This window comes from Uranotaenia lowii, chromosome 1, assembly GCF_029784155.1.
Source record: "Uranotaenia lowii strain MFRU-FL chromosome 1, ASM2978415v1, whole genome shotgun sequence".
Classification (NCBI taxonomy): Eukaryota; Metazoa; Arthropoda; class Insecta; order Diptera; family Culicidae; genus Uranotaenia; species Uranotaenia lowii.
In genome coordinates, this window is record NC_073691.1 from 169,312,336 (window position 1) to 169,337,541 (window position 25,206).

Here is a 25,206-nt window from a genome sequence, read left to right on the forward strand (position 1 = left end):
CAGGCTTTTTCGATTCTCTTGATTTTGCTCACTTTTTCTCATCTGCTTGCCAAACGTCTTAGAGAAATATGCTTTCTCACATTTAAAGCGATCAAGCAGCCCACAATTTGTCGAAAAGCATTTCAATCACGCAATCACCGAATTCCATTCTCGCAGGGAGAAATGTTCTTCAGCTTCTCAGTTACTGGCTGAGAAATCAACGACCGAAAAAAGTTCTGATGCCTCGGTTGTGGTTTATTTCAGCACTAGCTGACCCGGTGTGCTTAGATAAACCATCCAACCACTGTCCAAATTTCACAAAATTATTTTTTTTTAATCACAGGTTTTTTTAGTAAGGCATTTTACTAATAATTCTCAAAATTATGAAGATTCAAATAAACTGTAATTAAAGCTGAGCTTCAACTTGAATGTTTGATAATATAGAATATTGGTTTGGTTTTGTATTAATTAGTTTTCAATCAAAAATTTAACTCTGTTCTTTACACTTTTATGCCAATTTTTCTCGGGATTTTTATCCTTAATGATGATGCATCCCTTTAGACCATTTCATTTTATGATTTTTTTTGAACTTTCATGAAAAAAACTGTTTTGATATTTCTAGTGTGAAATAAATTTATTTTTTTGTTTCGATTATAGTCGTTTTACCATCTTTATGGCATTCATGACTTTATCTACAGTGCAGTTGGCGGATCGTTATTAAAAAACTTATCCCGTACAACTGTGTTCGATGTTTGCTCTTGGGCTCGAACTCGCGGACATCGGTTCAGGAGACGACAGACTTGCCAACTGAGCTATATCACAAGCCCAAAAATAAATTTAATGATTTTGATTTTTTTTATGACCATCGATCTCTGATTCTTAAAATTTTGAAATGTATAATTCAAACAATAAAAGTAATTTGTTTGAATTTTACTTCCGGCCTGTCAAATTCTTTAATTTATGAGCGTCAGAATTCTTGATATCGGGATCAAAAATATATTTTTTCAAACTCCAAGGTCCCCAATGTGTTTGTTCTGAAATGAAATTGTTTGTAAAAATTTTTAGTACATTGGAATTTTAAATCATTTATCTTCTTCCGAGGAAGAATGACCTTAACGGGTTAAACTCCTATCAATAAGAAAAAAAAATCATTTATCTTTAACTTTCAAAAAAAATTTTTTGTTGACATCGTTCAATGTTTTAACCTTTTTTTAAATAAATCTTAAAAAATCGGTAATTCTTTGAGATAGAGGTGCAGGTTTACGTTGGAATGCTAAAAGTTACGAGAATAAAACAGGTTGACAAATGCCGGGGCCAATGCTCCATAATTCCACGTAGAGAGAGGACGGTTCAATTACACATAAAAGCTGAATGCGATTTGCATTCTCCCGATGAGAATAGCAAAACTATGCCCTTGCATTCACTGAATAATTCTTTCACTGATCACACGTAGCGCTGATGAGGTGTTTTCAGAGTCACACACCAACAGTGCTCTGCAGCGTTGCCAGATTGAAAATCGCTGAAGTCCGTAGATTTGACGAAAATCAAAAAATGTACTGATTTCGGCAAAATAAAACTTGATGACTTTTTTTTTTGGGTCGTCAGGTAGAATTTCATTTATCCGCAGAATCCCTTGAACTTTTTCGATAATCCGTAGAAAATCCGTAGGAAATGGTGAAAACCCGTAGATTTCGAGCATCGATCCGTAGCTCCGTAGAAATGTTTAAAATCCGTAGATCTGGCAAGGCTGGTGCTCTGTCTAGTAGAAGAGCGATCATTCGTTATAGAAAAAATTTCTCTACGCTCTCTCAGCAGCAGATGATGAAATTATGGAATGCTCATTAAAAATGGACTCCCAAATATTTGGAGCGAAAAAGTTCCCTGTCTCCTTTTGGTCAAGATGAGCAAAACGAAGTAAGACGCGAAAAGTGAGAGATGAGTTGTGAGAAATGAGCCGTGAGGAGCTAAACGTGAGACGTAAGAAGTGAGAAGTAGACTCCGTCCGGACTTCGCCTCATGCCACTACTCAAAAAGGCCCTGGAGTGGTATGCTGCCAACAATGTCCAATTCTTGCCTAAGGAGAGAAATCCGCCAAACACTCTCCAGGTTCCCCCTTTAGGACAATACAATATTAACGCTCTGCTTTATTCATCCTCAAGAAGACCAGAAAGGTCGTCGAGAATTTCTGATGCAGCATGTTAAAACGAAGTCACGAGCTTTCTTTGTTACTGTTGCAGAAAATCTGAACAAATGGTTTATTAAATCATGTAATGTGTGAGCTTCAAAAATAAAAACCATTAGTTTTCAAATCTAATATATAAAGATGAGTTGGACTATATATGTTTGTTTGTTTGTATGCACCTTATAGAAATCCACACCGCTGAACCGATCAGCCTGAAATTTGGCACAGAGATGTAGTTGAACCAGGGTAAGGTTTTAGTAATAGTTATGAGCCCCTCCCACCTAAGAAAAGGGACCCTCCCATACAACTTTCGTTTTTTCTCCCACAAACCAAAAGTCATGGCACCATTTTGTTGACCGATTTTCGTTTCCTTTGGCGGGGTTGCTTTCACCACCCCCATGGGCTGGGCGTTAGAAACGACCATCCAGAGTTCACGTGTACTGGATAGCAAATCAATGCTTGCTGAGCATTCAAAATTTGAGAGTGAAAATTTTGGCGGGTGTTTTTTGTCCTCCTACTATTCAAAGCACGTGGTACCGGTACGAGATATTGGGATGCAAAATATGCCTACATTTTGAATTGAAAAATAAAACTAGCCTGTTAGGAATATATTGACTAGAATTGTAGTGGCTTTCGAAGTGCTTTCAACCGCCTCTGGGGGGCTTTGAGGGTCTACAAAAACATACAGTGAACTGAACAGTGAACAATAAATTGACTTTTTCAGTGGAACAACTATTTTTACTGTGTGTTGAAAAACTTATGAACCGATTTTCATAAATTCCAGCTTTTAAGAGCCAACCATTTTCATTTTTTTTGGGATTTTTAATAGAGAAAGATAAATTAATTAGATTCAGAGTTGTCCAAGGCTGCGATTTTAACGCTTCGATAACCTTCCAGGAATTCAAACGGGGGCTTAGAAAACTGATTAGTAAATTAAATCCAAGGTTTTGAGTTTTATATAATTCAATTTCATTGGCCAATTTCTAACTTTTGAGTCATTTTTAGTCATCAATATGACTTGACAGCATTGAGCACTTTTCGAAATAATTAATGGGATGATTGTGTCCAACAATGGAAACATTGAAATATAACTCAATTTAAATCTATTTCTTAAAATTTTAATGGTAACTTCAGTTCAGAAATAGTTTGTTTTCGATAACTTCAAAAAACTATAAGTAAAACTTTCAACATTTAAAAACAAGTACTCATAAAGCAGTGTGATTTTAAAAAGTACACATACTTTTGAAAACATGCAAATTGAGTTTTAAACATGGTTCAGCAATATTCTAAAGTGTTTTTTGAAAATTTCTTAGTAAATAAAACTTGAATATACCATTGTACAGGGAGATCATCCAGCTTGAAAAATGGGATGATCTCTCAAAAAAAGATTTTTATCAAATGGGATATGTGAAAGTTTAACAAACAGTTTCATCAGCTGAAGATAAAAAAATATCAGGTAAAAGCTATTCAAGCGTCCTTAGAAATGGTGGGTGGAAAAAATGTTTGTTATGATAGGATGAACAAGCATTCAAGGGAAATAATTTTCAGTTACTTCGAACACAAACCTCATAACTATATTCAAAATTATGAACACGAGAAAAACAATAAATAATCTCAATCTAAACTTAAAAAAGACTAACAAAACCCACAAAGCTAACATGGCCTAAAATTGGCAAAATTTCTAATATCTAATGATGAATACAAAGCTTCCCAAATTTTTAGAAGTCCAACGACTCATTTTGATTTTAATTTTATGCGAACCCGAGCAAGGCCGGGTAAAATCAGCTAGTTAAGAATAAAAATAGAATCAACGATGATTTGTTCAAGCACTTTTTGGTCCCTTTTGGTGTACAAAAAATTACTTCCCATAAGAGTATCCTACGAATTTCGTCCCGTGCGAAGTCGTTTTGTCAGCTTACTACAGTAACTGATACCAAAAAAGGTACTCAAAATAATAATTCAATTTTTTTTATATCTTGGAACAGTTGATTTAAAAAATATTTTAATATCTTCCACACTTTTTTGGGAATTTAACGAGCCATAAGTATATCATCAAAAAATTAATAAGGACACTGTAAATTTTGTGACATAAAGTTAATTTAAAGTGAAATAACACTACTGATACCGAAGAAGAAACTCATAATCATCATGAAATCGAGAATATGCCCTATTCCAGGTGCAGCTCCCAGGGTTGATGAGTCAAACTCCTCGAATGAAACGGTCATCAAAATTTGGAGGTAGGAAAAAAATCCATCCCGTCATACCTCTGCATGTGTCTATCGGAAAGATTGCCTTCCATAAACCTATTTCACTTCAATATTCAGACCGATTGGAATCATCAATAAAGTATGATAATCTTTGGACAGCCAATAAGACCGGATGGAGAATTTTGTAGCGTGCGAGTTCGGCGTTGCTGGAAGAAGTAGGAAAAAAGGAGGATCAAAAAACGACGAATAATCCCCCTCGAAGCAAACTTCCAATCGAAACCAAAGAAGGTTGATGTTTAGACTGAAGGGGTAAGTGCCTTGATTCAAAAGTTGAGAGACGCCCCGGGGGGAAAACATGAAATACGGCGAAACACAACACTCCCCAATCAGAGCGTTGTCGTCGGATTGAAACGCACCGGAGGACTGGAAACGTTCAGAGGGCAGAGAGCAGCGGCAGCCGGTGCGTGTGTGTGGCGTGTAGATAACTATCAATTAATGAGGCAATTAACATTTAACAGCGGAAATAAATTATCGAGGCGAGGGGAAAGAAAATCGTAACCGCTTCATACCTTGGCCGTGCCTTTTGAAGAGAGTTGTTTAAGAGTATTCTATCTCGGCTCGGAGCTTCATAGGCTAGGACTTGGGCGTCTAAGTCTACGTGTATTCGTCTAGCACCTGATTGACGAGGTATGAGGGCCAGGCAGCGGAAGGCAGGCGCGCTGCAGTTTGACGCGCCGATACGCACTGGGTACTACATCGACACTTGCCAGCGCGCTCCAGTGACTGATTAATTTTGTTGTTACTTTTTTTCTTGAATGAAAATAAACACAATGCAATGCCTTGAATTGGAATCGTGTTTTTGATTAAATAAAGTTGCTCATATTTACGCTACGTGCTTCAGCATGGAACGATTGTTACGAGGCCTGTGGCTTCTCAATAAGGTTTCACTTCATCTTGGAAGGTTGACTTTAGCATATTTTTTGTCGGATATTATGCACAGCATTTTTGCTGAGTGTCGATTTGAATTGCTGAAAAGTTCAAATAAAATCAATGACCGTTACAATGTTAGCTGATTGAACCGCAGGAAAATGAATTTTGCTTTCGGAAGCCGAGCAGACATTTGAAGGTTCTAACCAACCAATTTATGCTTTGTTTAACAGATATGACAAAGCTTTATTCGGTTGAATTTTCCTCGTTTTGGGGTCTGGAGTCCTACTGAATAACAATTTGCTGGACCCAAAATGATAACGTGTCCACAATCCGTCGTCAGTTCGAAGAACTAGTTTGCCGATACGTAATTTGTTGATCTTCACCTCTTGAGGGTTTTCGATTAATCTTCACTAGGGAAGTTCGGTCATTACGAGTGATTCCGGCCAAGAGTTTTTGGTCGGCTCTCATCAACTGCGTTATAAATAGCTCTTTTTATTCGTTCTTCTTTATGTTCCCCCAGAAGGTTTTGAAACCTTTGGATCGTGTAAGGCTTAGTCTCAAATTTGTCTTCAAGGGTCTGATGGCAATTTCGATCCGTTATTTTGAGATCTTTGGTCAATTCAGTGGTAGAATTCTCTCAAGGTATTTCTTGAAGATCCTCATGGTGTTGCTCCTGTTGTTGGATGACCCCTACCATATCGTTATTGATACCTCCAATCTCCAGATTTCCTCCAAGTGCAAGGCGTAATATGAAAAATTGCTCACTCGTATATTGCACAGCTCACGAAGAATGCCTTTCTACCTGTTCAGGATCATCCCTGATGGCAGGATCGATAGCATCAGAATTTCTTTGATAGAATTAAAACGCACTCATTCTCAAAAACATTACAACAACTTTAGTGGACTGTATTTTACTTCGATAGACTAAGCCTTTTAACAATTTAACAATTCTCACAAACTATGGTCCCCTTGGACCTCTGACACTGGCCATTCCGGCCTCTTACTCTGGCCACTTAGGCCTCTGATTTTGTTACCGTCTCCGCTGGTGGTTGGCTGGGAAAAGAGGCCGAGCCTCGGGCTGACTTTGGCTGGACCCTTCGGAAAACCCTCTTCGTTGCCGAGGAAAAGCCGATGATTTTGGCGCGCATTACCGCCGTTAATGCGCGCAGCATCGCCATGTTGCTACTGGGTCATTTCGTCTAATGTTAGGGTGGTTCGTTCCAGAACACTACCGTATAACAGCTTGGATTAAAGTCAATCACAGCACTATCTAGGTGTTCCTCAAAAGTTTTGTTCTACTTGTTACTTAATTCATCGGTATTATAGGTGAAAAGTGATTTGATTTTTAGTTGGGACATCTCAAGATTGTGATTTTTTTAAGACGGATAGAAAGTTAGAAGGAATGAAAGCTGATGAAAATGAGCTGGTAGAAAATTAGAAAAATGTTGTTCAGCACGGCTTTAGAGCAAGTTCACTGGTGTTGGGGAAAAGTGGTAGAAATTTTGACACTTACGGCACATTTTGAAAATTTTGCCTTGCAAAAACATTTTCAAAATCTGTGGCTTTCTAGTTTTTTTTACATCACGTGTTGTATTTACGCATGCTGTGATGAAAAAATAGCAATTTTTCTATCACATACGGCTGAAATAGAAACAGTGTTGTAAAAAATACAACGCCCCAAGATCTTAAAAACATTTTTGCATGGTAAAATTTTTAAAATGTCAAAATTTCTACCACTTTTTCCCAACACCAGTGAACTTGCTCTTACTACTATGAAAAATGAAAAATTGTGTAGCCTTTCATGTGCTGAGATGAGTCCTGGAAATTCGATGGACGATGGTCTTTTTTTACTTCGTTTATCGTTTGTATTACTCATAAGTGAATGTCATTAATCCATCAGTTTTAACGCTCTTCTTTGTGAAAACTCATTGTTTATAAGTCTTATGCCTTACTTTCTGCTTGTCAAAAAGTAACGTCCTGATCCCTTTCCTGAAAGTCTTCTTTTGGTGTTTTTTTGTTGGCAATATCCTAAATTATTGGATGTCTTATGGAAGCTCAAAGGCAGTGTTGACATTTGCCAGGTTGACAGGTACCGATTAGACGTGCGTCGAGCCTAAGAACCGGTCGGAGGTGTCGAGCCGGAAATCCATTCGGCCCAAACGTTCAACGAGTACGAACTTAATGAAATTTACATCCTTTGTGCAAGACTGCTTTATAGCGGATATCCAATCTGACGCAATCTACACAGACTAGTCTACTTCCTTTGACAAAGTTTATAATAAAATTGCTTATGAACAACTCGAGCGCCGGTTACTGCGGTTCCCTATTGAACTGGGGTGAAATTATGAATCCTATTCGATTCGAGATACTCGTTTCGAGTTTTAACTCGAATCGAATTAGAATCGGTATTACGCATCTCGTTCGAGTTCTAAATTTTAACATACTAGATTTCGAGTAAACCGGGTAGTAGATCATCTCGAAACGTTCCATTCGAATCGAGCTCGTTCAAGATCGGTAATGCCAAAGTCGATCGAATCTAACGAAAGTCGATTGTTTCGAGTTCCATAATCCCACCCCTGGTTTTGTAGTTACCTGGTTGGAAGGAAACTGACCGTTAGAACTGAGAATTCGTATTGCAGGCGGTTCTCTGCTACTTCTGGGATTCCACAAGGGAGCCATCTAGGACCGATTGTGTTCCTAATTTATTTTAATGACGCTCTTCCATTGCTTGACGGACCACAACTCGGCTACGCTAATTATCTGAAATTGTTCAACGCAATCAAAGGCCCCGAAGACGCTGCTTCACTACAAAGACAATTCGACCTTTTCGTTACCTGTTGCAACAACAACTGCCTGGCGTTGAACCGTAACAAATTGTCTGTCATAGGTTTTTCGCGAAAACGGCATCCCATTTCCGCCGAATTTTTCCTTGCTCGTGTGAACCAAATCAAGGATTTAGGTGTAATTCTTTATAAAAAAAAACTTGACCTCAAGACACATACAAACTATATAGTGAATGAAGCTTCTCGATGTTAGGGCTTTACTTATCGCGTGACGAAGGATTTCTGAGACGTATACTGCGTGAAAATCCTTTACTGCAGCTCCGATTGCTCCATCTTGGAACATGTATCGGCAGTTTGAAGTCCCTCCTATAAGAATGGCGCTGATCGGATCGAAGCACTACAACGACGTTTTATGTGGTAAGCTACGCCATTTGAGCTGGTCTGTCTCGTTCCACCTTCCAAGCTGCGAGAACCGCTGCGGCCTCATTTGGCTACCCAAGCAACCAAAAGTTACGTTCTTACTTAAAGTGCTTAAAGTTGGAACTCCGAAGTTCACATTTGGCTTAACAAATGTTTACGAGAACTTAGGTGACTCATGTCTCGTGAAAGTTATTCGGGAACTTTCATCACCTTTCGAAAGGTGAAATTATCGACTACGGAACTTCTAAGCGCTTTTATTGGAACTCCTTTAAAGAAGGTCGGTTGCGTTCGGTCGAGAGGCTGGTGAAATTCAAAGCAACCTAAAGAGCAGCGGATAAATTTTCATAGCGTAAGTAGCTTATTTGTTATAAGTGCCGGGAGTCCATCCTTACAGGTCCGCGTCCTCTCAGAAATCGACAGAGCATGCAAAAAATTGAGAGTTGAGTCACCGAACTTATAATAAAACGGTTAATTCCGGCGACACTCCAAGAACGCAAATATTATCATTCGGTTTGTCCTGCCGAGATACCTAGAGGCAACGAATACGAATGTCCTACTTGCGAAATCAGTTTGAATCGTACACTCGTACGGTGTGCTCGCGTTTTATCCCCGTGTATTTTTATATGCGTGCTTTCAAACGAAGCAGTCGACTTCTCTCAGGCAGGCAAACACGCGTCTCGAAGGGAAACATACAAACACGATTCGGAATGTTTCGTGTGTTTCTCTGGAGGGCGTGTCTGAGATTATTTCGTGGCGCTCACCCGAGGCACGCGTATGGTGTGTTCCTCTCTGCAAATTAGATGCTGCAAAATCGCAAGAGAGATCGATACGATCCCTCTGTCGATTTGAGTTACCTCTCTGCCGATTCATGTTTACTGGGATGTGAACCCAGTAAACATGAATCGGCAGAGTGGTAACTCAAATCGACAGAGGGATCGCATCGATCTCTCTAACGATTTTGCATCATCTAATCGGCAGAGAGGAACACACCATACGCGTGCCTCGGGTGAGTGCCACGAAATAATATCAGACACGCCCTCCAGAGAAACACACGAAAACAACCCGAATCGTGTTTGTATGTTTCTCTTCGAGACGCGTGTCTGCCTGCCTGCGAGCGAAGTCGACTGCTACGATTGAAAGCACGCATATAAAAAACACGGAGATAAATGCAACCACACCGTACGAGAGTACGATTCAAACTGATTTCGCATGTACGTATTCGTATTCGTTGCCTCTAGGTATCTCGGCAGGACAAACCGAATGAGAATTCTTGCGTTCTTTGCGTTTTATTCTAAGTTCGGTGACTCAACTCTCAATTTTGTGCATGCTCTGTCGATTTTTGAGAGGACGCGCTTACTGGGAAGGCGTCAAACCGGGAATCCATTCGGAGGTGTCGAGCCTGGGATCCAATTAGTGTCGATACTCATGTTTTTGCAATTTGCCTATTGACGACTGCTAGTAACACTTACAATCGCTAGGCTAGAGTGTAGCTATTTATGTAAAGACCTTACTGAGATAGAAAATAAACTATAATTCTATTCCACCACTGAAATCTGCGGTGAAATCTTTAATTTAAACAACTGGAAGGAGGTCCAGCTTGAAATCCAATAGGAAGGTAGTTAAGACTGAGGATCGGTCATACCCGACTGACCCACGATTTTCTTCTTGACCAAACCGACCATCTTGAATGCCCCGCATGCATAAGCACAATCACAGTCAAGCACATTTTATGCAACTGCATCACCTATTTGCCAGATGCCAATAGCAAAGATACCACTTCACTTCAAGATAAAGAAGTGGGCTTTGCCGCGAGCATTAATTCTTCTATACGGACTTTCGATGTTTGTAACGCCATCTTAAGAGTTCCGGCAACAAGATTCATGCATCTAGCCAAGGTAACCAATGTGTGTCTTGGAAAAACAAATCAGCTTTAAAAGTATATCTGTTGGAAGCAAGTACTGCAGAGTCATCTACAATGCTTTAAATGGTGAAAATATACTTTGGTTGATCTTTTGGACGAATTAATTATCTTATATTGCCATCCGGAAAACACTTGATTTGAACTTGAATTAAACCGAAACTCAGCTTATCTTATTTTACTCGGTTCGAGAAGAAAATCATTTATTGAATGCTCAATTGGGAATCTTTTTGCTCATAAAAACAAGCATGTTGAAATTGCTACCAACAGTGCGAATACGAACAACCGTTGCTTTGATAATTTTGTATGTTATTTGACGATGACGTTGTTGAATACTCAAACCATTGACCCCCATGGAGGGGTGTACAAGCTATTTTAGTCGCCTGTTATGTACCTCATCTCAGAAGAGAGCAGCACTGAGCGTATAGAAAGAATTATCGATAAGTTACATGGTGTAGAATCCGCGGGAACAATCTAAAACCATCCTACGATCTTCACATGGCTGTGGAAGGATTTATCACTGTCCTATACCGAGATTCGTTAGCAACTAACACTTAAAGCCAAGTCGCTTCCAGAGCTACTTGATTTCCCCGACGCTCTCTTACTATCTGATTCTCTCTCGGTCTAATAACAGGGGAAATAGAGAGCTAATATAGAACCAAGTACATCCAAACTCTACAATCCCTTGTCTGCTCCAAAATAAAAACAGGTTCATCATAGACGACACAAATACAACTAAATCCAACCAGGCACCAGGTGGTGCCACCAGGTATTAGTCTGTGCTTTTAGTTGTAAATTTTTTTTAACCTTCATTCTGTTACAACATTGATTTGTTATTCCTCTAAGAGCTCTTTTGCGCCTTTCCTATAGAAAAGTGCATCTTACAATTTTCTGAAGAAATCATTATTTTCTTAAGACTATAGCAGACATAATATTTCTCAAGAGGTTCCATCCTTTCACCCACCTATTAAATTCGAATTTATGCTTCATCTCATCAGCCACATGGAAAGTAAAAACCTGTCTTTCGAGATGATCTCCATAACGTCAACATTTCACATGTATCGAATCCATTGGTGGTGTACCACTTTTACTTGTCCTCCGATCAAGGGCTGCTGCCACTCAATAAGACTTGAGTACAACCACCTGGATGACCAAGATGCTCACCATCCTGTGCTACCTTCCTGTGCATCATCCCAAATCCAATGAGCTTCCGCACAACCGCACCGGCAAGACACGTCGCAAAACCCAACCAAAATTAACAGCTTATTCAGACACACATATCAACCTTTCTAATCTCCTCTCTAGCATTGACCATCTCCTAAGTTCCAAATCTCTGGAATATCCTTCATGAATATACAAACCACAATGCACCCTGCTTGAATATGTCATCCAGTCATGGCTGGCAAATGTATCGGAATAAATTTTCCAGAAAAAAAACACGCCTTCAAAAGATCTAACTGGCACTGTATCATTGCCTACTCATCGCATAAATCATGATCATGATCCCAATTAACCACCAAAATGACTGTGATATCAACTACATATCCCTGATGTTCACATCCTGATATCTCCGATCGATGCAGTAAATTTCCGGGGCCAGAATAATCATTGTTCCATCAGTAACATTTCTATTCCATGCACAAACTGTCTATGGCTTGATGCACCCTCCATCGTAAAGTTAACGAATCGGTCCTGCTTAGAAACACTGCAAAGTTTTGGAACCGGCAAACCAAACAAATTTAGGTAGAACTTGTTGCGTCAACATGTTGAAAATTTCAACAAAACTTATAATACTTTTAAGATGTCAATAATATAGTAATACTGTGATCTCCCATCGGATTCTACTAGCCCTCATCGTTTTAACCTGTTTGAATGCCAAATGTGGTCCTCCTGGTGTTGAATGACGTGTTTTCATCTTCATTGGCAATCCCGGCTCTTCCACAGCGTTTTGTTCAAATTAGTCAAAAACACAAACGGCGGGTGTCATTGTCTGCGGTCACCAGTGAGCCGAGATAGACAATGTCTTCGACTATCTCCAGCTCGTCGCCGTCAATCGTGACCTTGTTATTACTGGACAAGCGAGTTCGCTCGGTCTCGTATTCGCAAGCCAGCATGTACCTCGTCTTGAACGTATTAATCATCAACCCAATCATTCCTGTTTCGTTTCAGTTTGCGGTAGATCTCTTCCACCGCCGCAGATGATCTGCCGACTATATCAATGTCATCGGCAAAGCAGATAAGTAGACTGGACCTGTTGAAAATCGTGCCCCGCATTTCGCTAACCGCTCGTCGAATAACACCTTCTTGCGCCGCGTTGAACATCATGCAAGATAGACCATCGCCTTGTCAAAGCCCCCTGCACGATTCAAATGAACTCGACAATTCACTCAAAATCCGCACACAGCACTGCGTTCCATCCATCGTCGCCTTGACTCGTAAGATTGAATGCTCTCACTCTGGTTTACTTAGGCCGCAGTCACCATCACTATCGTTACATTTGGCTGATGCTTTCCTCACTAGAACCTCAATCAACTTTTTGTTCGTATTGGTGTGCTTCGCTCTTTTCAAACCTCAACTATTGGCATCAATATGCATGCGCTTCGGCCGAAATCACACTCGCTCTTATCTTAATAACGCGGTCCTCAACCGGCTTTCATGCGCTTTGACGCTTTTAAGTCAGACTCGATTTTTCAGGATTGCTCAGCCCTCAGCCAGCATCATCAACATGAATGGCGCTTTAACGGAAGTCAGACTCGCTCTTTTCTTCCGCGGCTCTCAGATGACATCATTTCCATAATACTTAACGCTTCGACAGAAGTCAGACTCACTGTTTTTTTGTACGGTCCTCATAGCCAGCATCATCATCAACATCATTGCCGCTTTGACCGATGTCAGACTTGTTCTTCTTTTCTTTTGTCTGACCTTCAGCCAGCACTATCACCATCATCATTGGCGCTTTGACCGAAGTCAGACTCGCTATTTTTGTGCAGCCCTCAGCCAGCACCATTCTAATCATCCTTTTTTTTTGTGGTCCTCAGCCAGCATCATTCTCATCATCCTCTTTTAGTGCGGCCCTCAGCCAGCATCATTATCATTTTTTTTCTGCGGCCCTCAGCCAACATCATCCTCACCATCCTCTTTTTGTTGCGGCCCTCAGCCAGCATCATCCTCTTTGTTGCGGCCTTCAGCCATCATCATTTCCCCTTTTTTTTTGTGCGGCCCTCAGCCAGCACCATTTTCATCATCCTCTTTTTTTTTAGTACGGCCCTCAGCCAGCATCATCCTCTTTTTTGCGGCCCTTAGCCAGCATCATCCTCATCATCCTCTTTTTTGCGGCCCTCAGCCAGCATCATCAAAATCATCATCATCTATAAAGCACAGTCCTCAACCGGCTTTCTCATTGGTATTGGTGACCTAGACTTGCTCTTCTCTAGACAACTTGAACTCCGATCATTATCATTATCATCTTCTATTTTTTTTTTCTTTTTTTTTGTGCGGTCCTCAGCCAGCACCATTCTCATCATCCTCATTTTTTTAGTGCGGCCCTCAGCCAGCATCATCCTCATCATCCTCTTTTTTGCGGCCCCCAGCCAGCATCATCCTCATCATCCTCTTTTTTTGCGGCCCTCAGCCAGCATCATCAAAATCATCATCATCTATAAAGCACAGTCCTCAACCGGCTTTCTCATTGGTATTGGTGACCTAGACTTGCTCTTCTCCAGACAACTTGAACTCCGATCGGTCGAACATCTTACGACAACGTAAGCAACCAACGTCGCTCATCATCTGATACCATTTTCAAAATGTGCTCACCAAAATTTAACGCAAAACATTCGGTTTATTTCCCACGTAACCCATGCGAAAAAGAAAACACTCCGTTCAATTTTATTTTACATACTTCATCGTACCGACTGCGCCAATTGTAGAACCGCGGGAACAATCTAAAACCATCATACGATCTTCACATGGCTGTGGAAGGATTTACCACTGTCCTATACCGAGATTCGTTAGCAACTAACACTTAAAGCCAAGTCGCTTCCAGAGCTACTTGATTTCCCCGACGCTCTCTTACTATCTGATTCTCTCTCGGTCTAATAGCAGGGGAAATAGAGAGCTAATATAGAACCAAGTACATCCAAACTCTACACGTGGGTGTGCCGATAGTCTCCGAGAAATCCTGTTAAATTGTCCGATGGAAGACGAAAAGTTGTTGGCCTTCCTAAAAAGCAGCAAACTGTTCCTATGAATTTAGTAAGCAACGCTGAATAGGATGAATAAACCCAAGAGGCTTGAATTCCCAAATAAAACAACAAAACAAACAAACAAAGGATCCGTCCGGAGATGTTGTGTTTGGAACCCGATGAAAGGTGATCGAGCCGGGAATCCAAAGCAGGGTCTTCGAGCCACTGAAAGGGCGTTGAGCCGCGAGAAAGGCTTCGTCGAGCGAACCGAAGGAAGGTTGTCGTCGAAGGAGCCAAAAGATGGTCGTCGAGCGAATCCTCGCCGTGTTCAAGGCGATAAGGTACGATGTGTGTCAAGAAGGAGCAGTAGCCACTTCAGGAGGAAAAGCCGGATAGATTGCAGTTGCAGTCTCTGTAGGTATATTAGAAAGTGTTTATCTGAAATAAACTCATTCCGACAAAACGTGTTGGTTGTTTCTCTCCTTTCCGCTCCGATTCGTGCTGATGGCTCTCAACAGGCAGCAAATCTCAAAGTGAATGTCGGGAAGACCAATTCGATGGAAATCAACACAGAAAATCCTTCCAATTGCATGGTAGCTGGGCAACAAGTTGGGTGGTACAAGGGTGGTGCAAAGAAAACCGTACTGTTATACGGGTGTGAAATTTGATGCACATATGCGGTGATGCCAAAACTGCAAGTATTTGATAATCGCTGCGTGCGAAATGTTATCCGCAACTAGTTCTACAGCATCGGCATCATAATAAGGCGCTTGAAATCGAGATTTGAGAACGTAAGTGGAGATGGATTGTGCCCAATGATGCGGAGTGATGAGAACAAGATTTGCAGAGAGGCGTTTAACTAGAATCCAGGCATCGATCTGATTTTTGAAAATAAGCCTGATTATGCCTGATTTTTGTAAATGCGATGAAAAATGGGTATGAAGTGAAAATGTGGAGTGACGACTCAAAAAAAAGGTCATCACTTTGAGCTAAATTTCCGTTGTTTTGACGTATCCTGATTTTTATTTCACCTGTTCCTGATTTGAAAAAAAATGGCGGCAACTCTGCGCACCATTGACGACCTTTTGCGTCGGGCAATCGGCGCTGGGCTCTCATATAAAAAGGTAGGTCATGGAACGATTTGTTTAAAACGAACACACACTCATATAGGATCTCAGTGAAACTTCTTGTTTCTTTGGAGAGATCTAAATTCTACCTAAGACTAAAGCGTACATCTGTCAACGATATAATGGCTAGCATCTCACTAACGCTAACACCAACAGCCCACAGAAAGAGTACTATGTATTCCTTGACCAAGCCTCGATCTCATGACCTCCGGCTTAGAAGACTGAAACGCTATCCTCTAGGCCACGGTTGGCGATGCAATAAGCATCCACCTGGGGTAGAAAACCTTTGCAAACATTTTAAAATTTCTGAAAATTCTATGTTTTGGTCGTAAACGTAAAATAATATATACTGTCAACAGGAGTTACACAAATTAACTTGAAATGGATGTTTATACCCGTTTAAACATTTAGAGGCACAAACAAAATGTCGATTCACTTTGAACCTGCCAGTTTTTTCCCACCAACAACGTATCTCTGCCCAAACCAATTTGATCGTATCGACCGCTTATGTTAGTGATCATTTAATCAATAGAAAGAATTAATTATCCGAAATGTATCAGAATTCAGCTGCCGCAACCTGATTGGTACCTCGTATGTAGCTTCAATCGAATCGAATAATTTTACGCTTTCCTGGTATTGAAATCGCATCCCGTATAGGCCCGAATCGATAGGCGGCACGCAAAATTTCATATAGGTAGTTGATGCTAATTTGAATCGAAATTACTGGAATGGGCGCTTCTGCCATTGGATTGCATTGGTTCAAAGCTCGGTTGCTGCCTACACAAATTTCCGTCGGTACCTCGCTGGATAATAATAATAATGATAATATTGCGCTCTCCGTTATAAAATATGCGTCTGGGAACGTTCGAAGCATGTTTAAACTCAAACGCGCTACGGGAAGCGAGAAGTGGGGAGAAAGATGTGGAGAGGCGACGCAGTCCCATTTGGCAAACTAACAACTCGGAATCGAAATTGAATTTTACTTTGGAAATTTATTCAAATATGTGCTCTACGCTTTTACCCATAATGCTTGTTTCCTGAGCGTGCGGTTTTGCCTCATTCTGGGCGGCTGGAGCTGTGCTGTGTGTGCGTAGATGATAATTTTGAATAATTTAATATTTGCATACCGAATGATGCCATCCGGGCAAACGTTCGTAGACGGAACAGATTAGCAAATCAATTTTTCGGAAAAGGTTGTGAAATTATTCCTTACACTCGCTATCGACAGTTAAGCGGTTTGGGTTACAATTTTGATGTTTCGGTGAATCATCGAATTGTGTGACTAATGATTCCTTGAACATTATTTTTAATACCGCAATTTTTTGGAACCGTTTATATGGAAGAGCTGTCAGGAAAACCAGAAATAATAATTTAATATCCTTGATTGAAAATGTTTCCATATCCAAGAGAAAAACTACTGACACCTGGCGTTTTGCCTAGCCCATCAAAAACAGTTGCATATTTTATGAAAACTTCAAGGCAACATACACGTACATAAGGTATGCCTAACAGTCTGGCTTCAATGGAAATCTAACCGGAAAAAGCTGCTCTAGTATTTTGAAGTTGTTAAAACTTGTTTTCTGGGCTGCCCGGTAAATCTACCCTGAAGAACGGCAAAATACACACCGGCCACATTGACCGGACCCTTGCCTGGCATAAATTCATACATTTTCACAAGGCTTCGGTCTGTTTTCTTTCATCTTTCACCCTTGGAGTAAGTAGAAAGGAAACTATTCATAAATTTGAGCAACGAACCGAACGGATTCTTTTTTTATTTTCATCACCGTCTGAAAGCAAAATCCTGGGCATGGCAGTTTGCAAAGGTAGCAACAAGGTTCTATCTTTAAACCGGTGGGCCGGCAAGAGGAGAAGCCAGGAAAGCTTCGGGAAATTCTTTGGCACAAAAGCACAGCACCCACCCGCATTTATACTGGAGGGGGAGCGAAAATTCTATCTCCATTTTCAGTTTTCCCATCGCATCGGTTTGGCTCGAGGGGCGGCCAAACTGCCTCCAAACTTTTGCGGTATCAGAGCCTGTGGCAAAAACCTCTGAAAATTCTGCAGATAGGAATTCGTCGGTTCCATAAGACGCGAGTCCATTGCAGCCCGGTTCTGATGGAAAGTCGAGTTTCTTGCCACCAAGAAGGCTGAAAATCTTACAGAGATGCCATAAAATCAAACTTCCTTTTTTAAGAATATTAAAATATTTTCAACTATGAATAAATTTGCACAAGAAAATGACAGAAAAATGCGAAAAATTTGTTCCTTTTTCCGGAATCATTCATCAATAGATTTTTGCAATAAGATTAGAAAAAAATATCAATTTTTTCTTTTTTCATCCCTCCTTCGATATTTTCGAAAATTCCGAAGGAGGGGGAGAGGGGGAATAAATAAAGTTAAAGGAATTTTTATTAAAAATTGATAAAAGCTTTGAAATTCAAACAGCTTAATGGGTTGTCAAACTATAGAAGATGTGAATTGTATCATCGTATGTACACGATATTTTTTTTTTAATTTCCGAGAAAACTGGTTCTTTCGATTTTGTGCAACGTAGATTGTATGTTTGTTGCAAGCAAGCTTTTGTATAAAGTGTTCCAATTTTTTTGAAAATTTGGATTATTTTTTTACCAACCCCTTCGTGAAATCTCAACTCCAAGTGATAAAAGATGGATTTCATATTTGTTCCGGCCTAACATTAACCAGTATGACAAAACATTGAAGCATCCTACTTTACAGTTTACACTCAAAATGTGTCGTTTTTTTTCTCACGGAGTGTTTTGAAAAATTAGAAATGATTCCAAAATCTGTACTAAAATAATAAGACAAAAAGCCTCAATTTCAATGTTTATTACAAACGGACCTCAAGCTACACAAATAGTATTTTCATCAATTATTACTGACACTGTTAAAAAACTCGAAGGCCACAGATCTTGATAATGTTTTTACATGGCAAAATTTTCAAAATGTGCAAAAAGGGACAAAGTTTCTAACACTTTCTCCCATCACCAGTGAACTTGCTCTTAGTTTTCCTAAAAATTATCTGGACTAACATTTGAAAAGGGCCAAACATTTCAGGCAAACATTTTTAGCTTGAAAATTACAATTTCTTCACTGATATAGTTCATGAGAGAGTTTTGGAAAAATGATAGAATTTCTAGATAGAAACTATTGATTTTTTTTGTTGAAATCCTTCACTGAGAAAAATGCATTTCAAAAACTAAAACTGAATTTCCCCAAAAATGCCTTCTCAGAACTTGATGAAATTTTTTTCTAAGCCGGATAATAATAAGGCCTACAAGTCGTTCATACATTGCAACTTGTGCATATTTAAGGGAAAAAAGTTTTTCCTACAAAAATTTTTAATTTGAAAACTGCTTCGTTGATTGATCCCTTGTGGAGTAGATTTAAGCGTTTTTTATCAGATTTAAGCTTTTTCTCAGATTTAAGCTTTCGTCTCCAATGTTCTCTAGGCAAAAAAGCACATCTCTCAGATTTAAGCTTTTTTCCTCAGATTTAAGCTTTTTGCTTCAGATTTAAGCTTTCATCTCTTATGCTCTCAAAGCAAAAAAAAAAGCTTAAATCTGAGGAAAAAAGCTTAAAAACGAGATTCACTAACACTTTGCAAATAGATGTTGGTCACACGATACATATACAAATCCTGTATCGTTGCAGGGATTTGAATAGAGTTAACGTGTAGAGTTGCATTAGAATTTAGAGAGTAAACGTGTAGCGTTGCATGGGACCATATCCCTGCAACGATACAGGGTTTGTCTTCTCCCCACTATACTACACTGGGTCCATGGGTGCAATCGGTCGACTCTAGATACTATGTACCCCTACGCCATAAAGTCAACCTAGAGCCTCTGACCATTATTCCCATCCGGATCTGTAACGAAGGCTGTACCCCTGATGGGAGACCAACTCCATGCTTCTGCGCTCATCGGCTTACTCGGTTTCAAGTGAAAACCCCAGCATATATACCTTGCCTCTTATTGCGATTCAATACTAAGGACCTCTCATCTGACGACTCGAAGCTCGCTTGGTTACCAGGTCTGTCGTGCGCTCCACCTCTGTTCGAGATCGTTGCTAGATACCAATGACCTCTCCTCTAACGACTTGAGGTCTTGGCTCCGTTTGGTTGGGTTCGAGGCCCCCTCTTCTTTGCCTGTCACAGCACACTTCCGGGGCTTAACGATGATTCCCGGCGAAGACATCATCCTACACCAACTCGTGTGACTCATCCGCCGACGACGTGAAGTCACTCTCTCCGAGAATATTCTGCGGCGTGAGTACTCCCTACGAGTTCGACTGCGAAGAAGGTAAAGTCTTATCCCCGCAGCATCCGTCTCCCTACGACGCGTTCTACTGGGATACTTCTCGACGTTCCCGACGTACCTAACAGCTCGGCAAACGCAGAAGATAAAGTAGTATCTTTGTATGCTTAACTGCTAGGATCGGACGCACTCATCTCGGAAGCCCCTAGCCGAAGGAGAATTCTAACTTCGACCGTGGTCCTTTGGATGGGGGTGACAACCCTAGGCTTTTTGCCCACCGTGTGCCGATCGCAGCTTATCCTAAATAGACTCGCGTCTGTCACAGAACCAGTACGGGTCTTTTTTGCTTACGACTCAGATGAAGCCCGACGATGATGTCATGCTACCCGGCTCAAGTGGCTCACCCGACGGTGACGAGCAACTAATCTATCCGAAAGTGTTCCGCGGCGTGAATACTCTTCTCCCTACGAGTTAAACTACGGAGAAAGTCATTTCTTATCTCTGCAGCCTCCGTCGCAGAGGGCGCGTTCTACTCGGATACTCCGCGACGTTAACGGTGGAGATATCCTACTCAGATGCTACCCGGCGAAGGAGTCACCCTACATCGGTCGCGGAATGGTGCTTATTCCAACTCCACTGCAAGGCAGTCATGAACCTATCGCTGACCACGCGCCAAGTATTAGCATCCTCACACATCCTCCGCACGATGTTGTTGACAAGCATGTTAATGCGTACCCTTTCGAACCTTAAACAGTTGAACATTACATGCTCTGGTTCCTCCACTATGTCCCCGCAGGTTGAGAAGAATGACGAAGTCACATGTCCAAACAGATGGTGGCACGGCATGAAGCATCCGAGACCTATTAAGAACTGCGTCATGCAGAAATTCACCTCTCCATGTGTACCGAGCTGTCTCACCGGTGCTGCCAGTTGGACATCGAGGTCTCTCTGGCATGTTTCCGCTCATCGGGCTTGTGCCTATGCTCGTAACAGAAGATATCTTTCTCTATCAAGACCGAGATGGGCATGGCCCCCGTCACAACATCAGCTTCTACCGAGGATACTGTCCGGTATGCGCTGATAACCCGCAGGTTCATCAGCCGCTGCATGCAGCAGATCTTCTACAGATTACACTGCCTACTCAAGGCTACCGCTCCGTCCCGCAAATGGACGAGGTCACACTTGCCAAGACCCTCCTTCTGCTGCAGTGGATTGCTGAGCTGTTCGACATGACCCGCGAAAGGGCTGCCTTATCCATAGCCGCCCTTTTGCAGGCGTAGTTGACGTGGGCCGTAAAGCTCAGTTGGTCGTCGAACATCACCCCAGGTACTTAATTGCGCGCTTGGATTCGATTACGCACGGTCCAACTGCCATCGTCCCGGATTGTACTGAAATCAGGTTGGTAATCAGCACCATCTCGGTCTTGTGGTGAGCCAAACGCAAGCTCATAGAGCGCATCCAACTTTCCAACCTCTCAATCGCTACTGAGGCGAGTAGCTTGACCTCTCCAGTTGATGGCCCCGATGCCAGGAGAACCACGTCGTCGGCGAATCCCACAAGTCTCACTCCCGTGGGGAGACGCAGTCTCAGCAGTTCGTCGTAAACGATGTTCCACAATACCGGGCTAAGTATCGATCCTTGTGGAAACCCTATCGTGACGCTCACTGTTTCTAGTCCCTCACTGGTTATATACTTTAGTTGGCGATTACGGAAGTAACACTCCACTATCCTACAGATATATGACGGAATCCTCATACGAATGAGCGACGACGCAATCGATACCCAACTGACGCTGTTGAAGGCATTCTTCACGTCAAGAGTGACCACTGCGCAAAACCGGTCTCCTCTCCTCTTCTTCAGTCTCGCTTCGTCAGCCTTTTCGATGACACGTCGAATGGCACCCACTGTGCTGCGGCCTTTTCGAAAACTAAACTGTTTATCGGATACACCGTTTGCAGCTTCGGTGTAGAGCTGTATCCTGCTCTGGACCACCTCCTCTAGCACCTTTCCAGGCGTATCCAGGCGACATATCGAGCGATGGGTCAAATGGTGGCTTACCCGGTTTTGGCAGGAACTCCAATCGCTGCCGCTTCCACACGTTTGGGAAGACCCTCTCACCTATGTATTGTTGCAGTGATGACCGGAACATATCGCGACGTTCCATGAGCACGGCCTTCACTGTAATGTTAGGGATGCTTTCCGGACCCGGCGCTTTGTTCTGCTGGAGGGACTTAGCTATGTCCCGTAGTTCCTCCAGCGAAATCTGCTCCTCGTAACGCGTGTCCCAGTCATATGGGACCCTCGGCTGTGGAAACAGCTCGTTGACGATTTCGCGCAATTTGTTAGGACACGTTTCATGTGGTACTTGGCCGTGACAATCCTGTAAACGTCACCGCTTATAACGAGAGGCCCGACACACTTCCGTTTTTAAGTGGGTGGCTTAAGCGCCACTTCCGGATGGAAGACCACCTACCCTGTCTTAGTTTGACCAGCTGATGAGACTCGGTCGCGAGTTCCTGTTGATTCCCTATTTTGGGAAAGAAGCGGAAAGGTCTCCAAAAAGGGATTCGTACTTCGGCCCTTTTGAGGCCGCCCCGAAGACGAGACGAAACCCTGCAGAAATTCGTGGAAAGGGGAGTTAGCTGTTGTTCGGCCCAAAGATAAACTACCAGGGTTTAAGCCTTCGTACAAGACTCCGCCCTCTACCCTGGCTTAGCGAAAGAATGATCGTGACTGGATTCGCAGCCAGTCTCCGCAGTAAAAAATCTAAAATAGAAAAACGCGAACAAAAAGGAACAACTTGTAATCCCCTTTCCCCATACCTTAATCAATTGTACATTTCAAATTCTCGTTTTCTTCGAGACTTATCGGAGTCGGATTTCATTTGTGCGAAAACATTCAATTTTATTGTGCTTTCTTCTGGTGTGTTTGTTTACATTTATAGTGTGTTGTTAGGCCTAAGCTTTTCCTTCTCTCTCTCAAACTTTTACTGGTGGTGTTCGTGGTGGAGTTGTTAGATGTATTGTATGACGCAGATGTGTCTGATGTTCGTCTCCATTTATTATTGTTTCATGCGAAACGAATTGCAACTTTTCGGAGATAGGGCTACTTTATGCGGCTCGCCAGTCCGATCAATTTCATAGCCCACTGATGCAATGATGCGGCTGAAATCTCGCGCCCGCGCAACATAAATTGTGCAAAAGTTGCGGGCGAAAAACGTACGTTCTAAAGCGATCGTAGAAGAAACATGTTCTTCATATGGGAGTACTCACGTTTTCAGTTAATTTTTTTGGGGTTTTGGGCAGCCATTACCACATCATTTTTGTTGTTCTGCGGCGAACTACTGCGGCTCCTTTGGCTTACCACGCTAGTGGACGGTCATATGGTGGTAGTTCTGCTGCGGTGATTCGGCGAAACTTTTTGATCGGCGGATTACGGCGCAGCTAGAGAAGATGTTCTCTAGCTAGCCGTCGTGGTCTGCTGTTGGTTGGCAAACGACGATGAAAAAGATGATGCGCGGTTTTCGTAATAGCGAGAGGACCGCGGCGCGATGGTACTAAAGATGTACCACTGCCTGGCTAGGGGGATAGTGTCTGCTAGCCGTCAGCGACAACGGTGTTCGCTTCGGCTGGGGCGTGTGCTTGCTGATGATCCTGGTAGTGCCTCGACTTCTTCTAGGTGGTTGTGCAGTTGTATCTGGCGTGAAAAAGTGTGGCGTTTTACACGGCGTTTCACTGGAGTGATTATCTCCACAACATACCTTCGGGTCGAACAAATGTCGTAACCACTTCTTGCACTGCACTACCTATGCTTTCTAGCTCTAGTGTGGGCTACTCGAGAGAAGGTAAATTAATTGAGGATACTTAAAAAGGAAATCACAAGTGTCCAATTTACCAAGTCTAACTCTACTTTCGGTGTGAACTGAAACCGATCTTTCCTACGCTAATCACCGGGAATAAATGGGTTGGGAGATCTTTTCGTCATCTGGCTTACTGGATTAGCTTAACTTCGTGACCGGAACTACCCGATCCGACTTAGTCGAATCGCGAAGTTAAACAATTAAATCCTCTCTCGCGAATTCTCGGATAGCCCTTGAAACCAATCTTTTTCTTCCCCAAACTTTTAGGTTCACAACGCATCCCGAAGGAGGTCATTCACCTGATGCAAACAAAGTCTGCCGTCGGTGGTCTACGAAAGACGGCGTCTTAAGCCACACGTTTAAAGTTGGAAGTGTGTTGGTTGATCTAAAGCCTTCAACAGCGTGCTAATGGTTTTGATGATTGTTCGTCTAGGGTGGCACTTGAAATATGAATGTCGAAATGTTTTCGTTTTCGAATTGAAATAATTTAATATTATGCTTATTTAGTTTGGTAACACTATTAAGGTTCCGAATTATGCTAATATTTACAGTCGTTTATGTTAAATCAATGTATTTTTGATATTGGCCTTACAAAGAAAATGTTTTGCTTTATTAACCCGTTACACCCTGGGGTTGTCGTTAGCGTCCTCGCAGAGTTGCCTGGAACGTGCCTTTTTGCTCGCCTTGAATGTCCTGCAGAGGGCAGACTTCGAACTTACGTAGGGCACTCTTCGCTTCGCTCTCGCTGAGGGGTTCTCGCTCTCTGTATAGCCCGTAGGCAGCTAGAACGCAGGTCCACGATTTACCTCATTCACCATTAGACGGATAGCCTTTCATCTTGGCCCTCCTCGTCATCGCAGCGTCACATGCGCACTCGTCAGGTTTTCCGCGGACAGGTTTTCCAAGTTCCGTTCCCAATTGACGTCAATAATGGACTCGGCCCCATTCCTGTGGTAGGTCTTTGTATCGCCTTCATTCCCCAGGTCTACGTTCAGCCTTTGCTATGGCTTCCAGTAGAAGTTGACCCCTGAGGTTTGTAAGGCGACTACCCCATTCTACGGCTCACGCGTTGAAGTCCCCAACGATGACAACGAGGCTTCTACACGTGAGACCTTCAACGATTCTGTCCATCATGACGCTGAACCTCTCTGGGTTTGGGCTTCGACTTGGGTTTGGCTTTGGCTGTGGCCTTTTTCCTTTTGCGCTCAACTGTCTGTCACCCAGTTGGTGCTTCGGGAACATGGCCTCCCTCCTTTACCTTATTATCACTTGGATCCTGCCGGACCTTAGGATCACGGGCTCGTTTTTTCGGGGCTCCAGGTCTCGTCTCCCATGGATACCCTCTT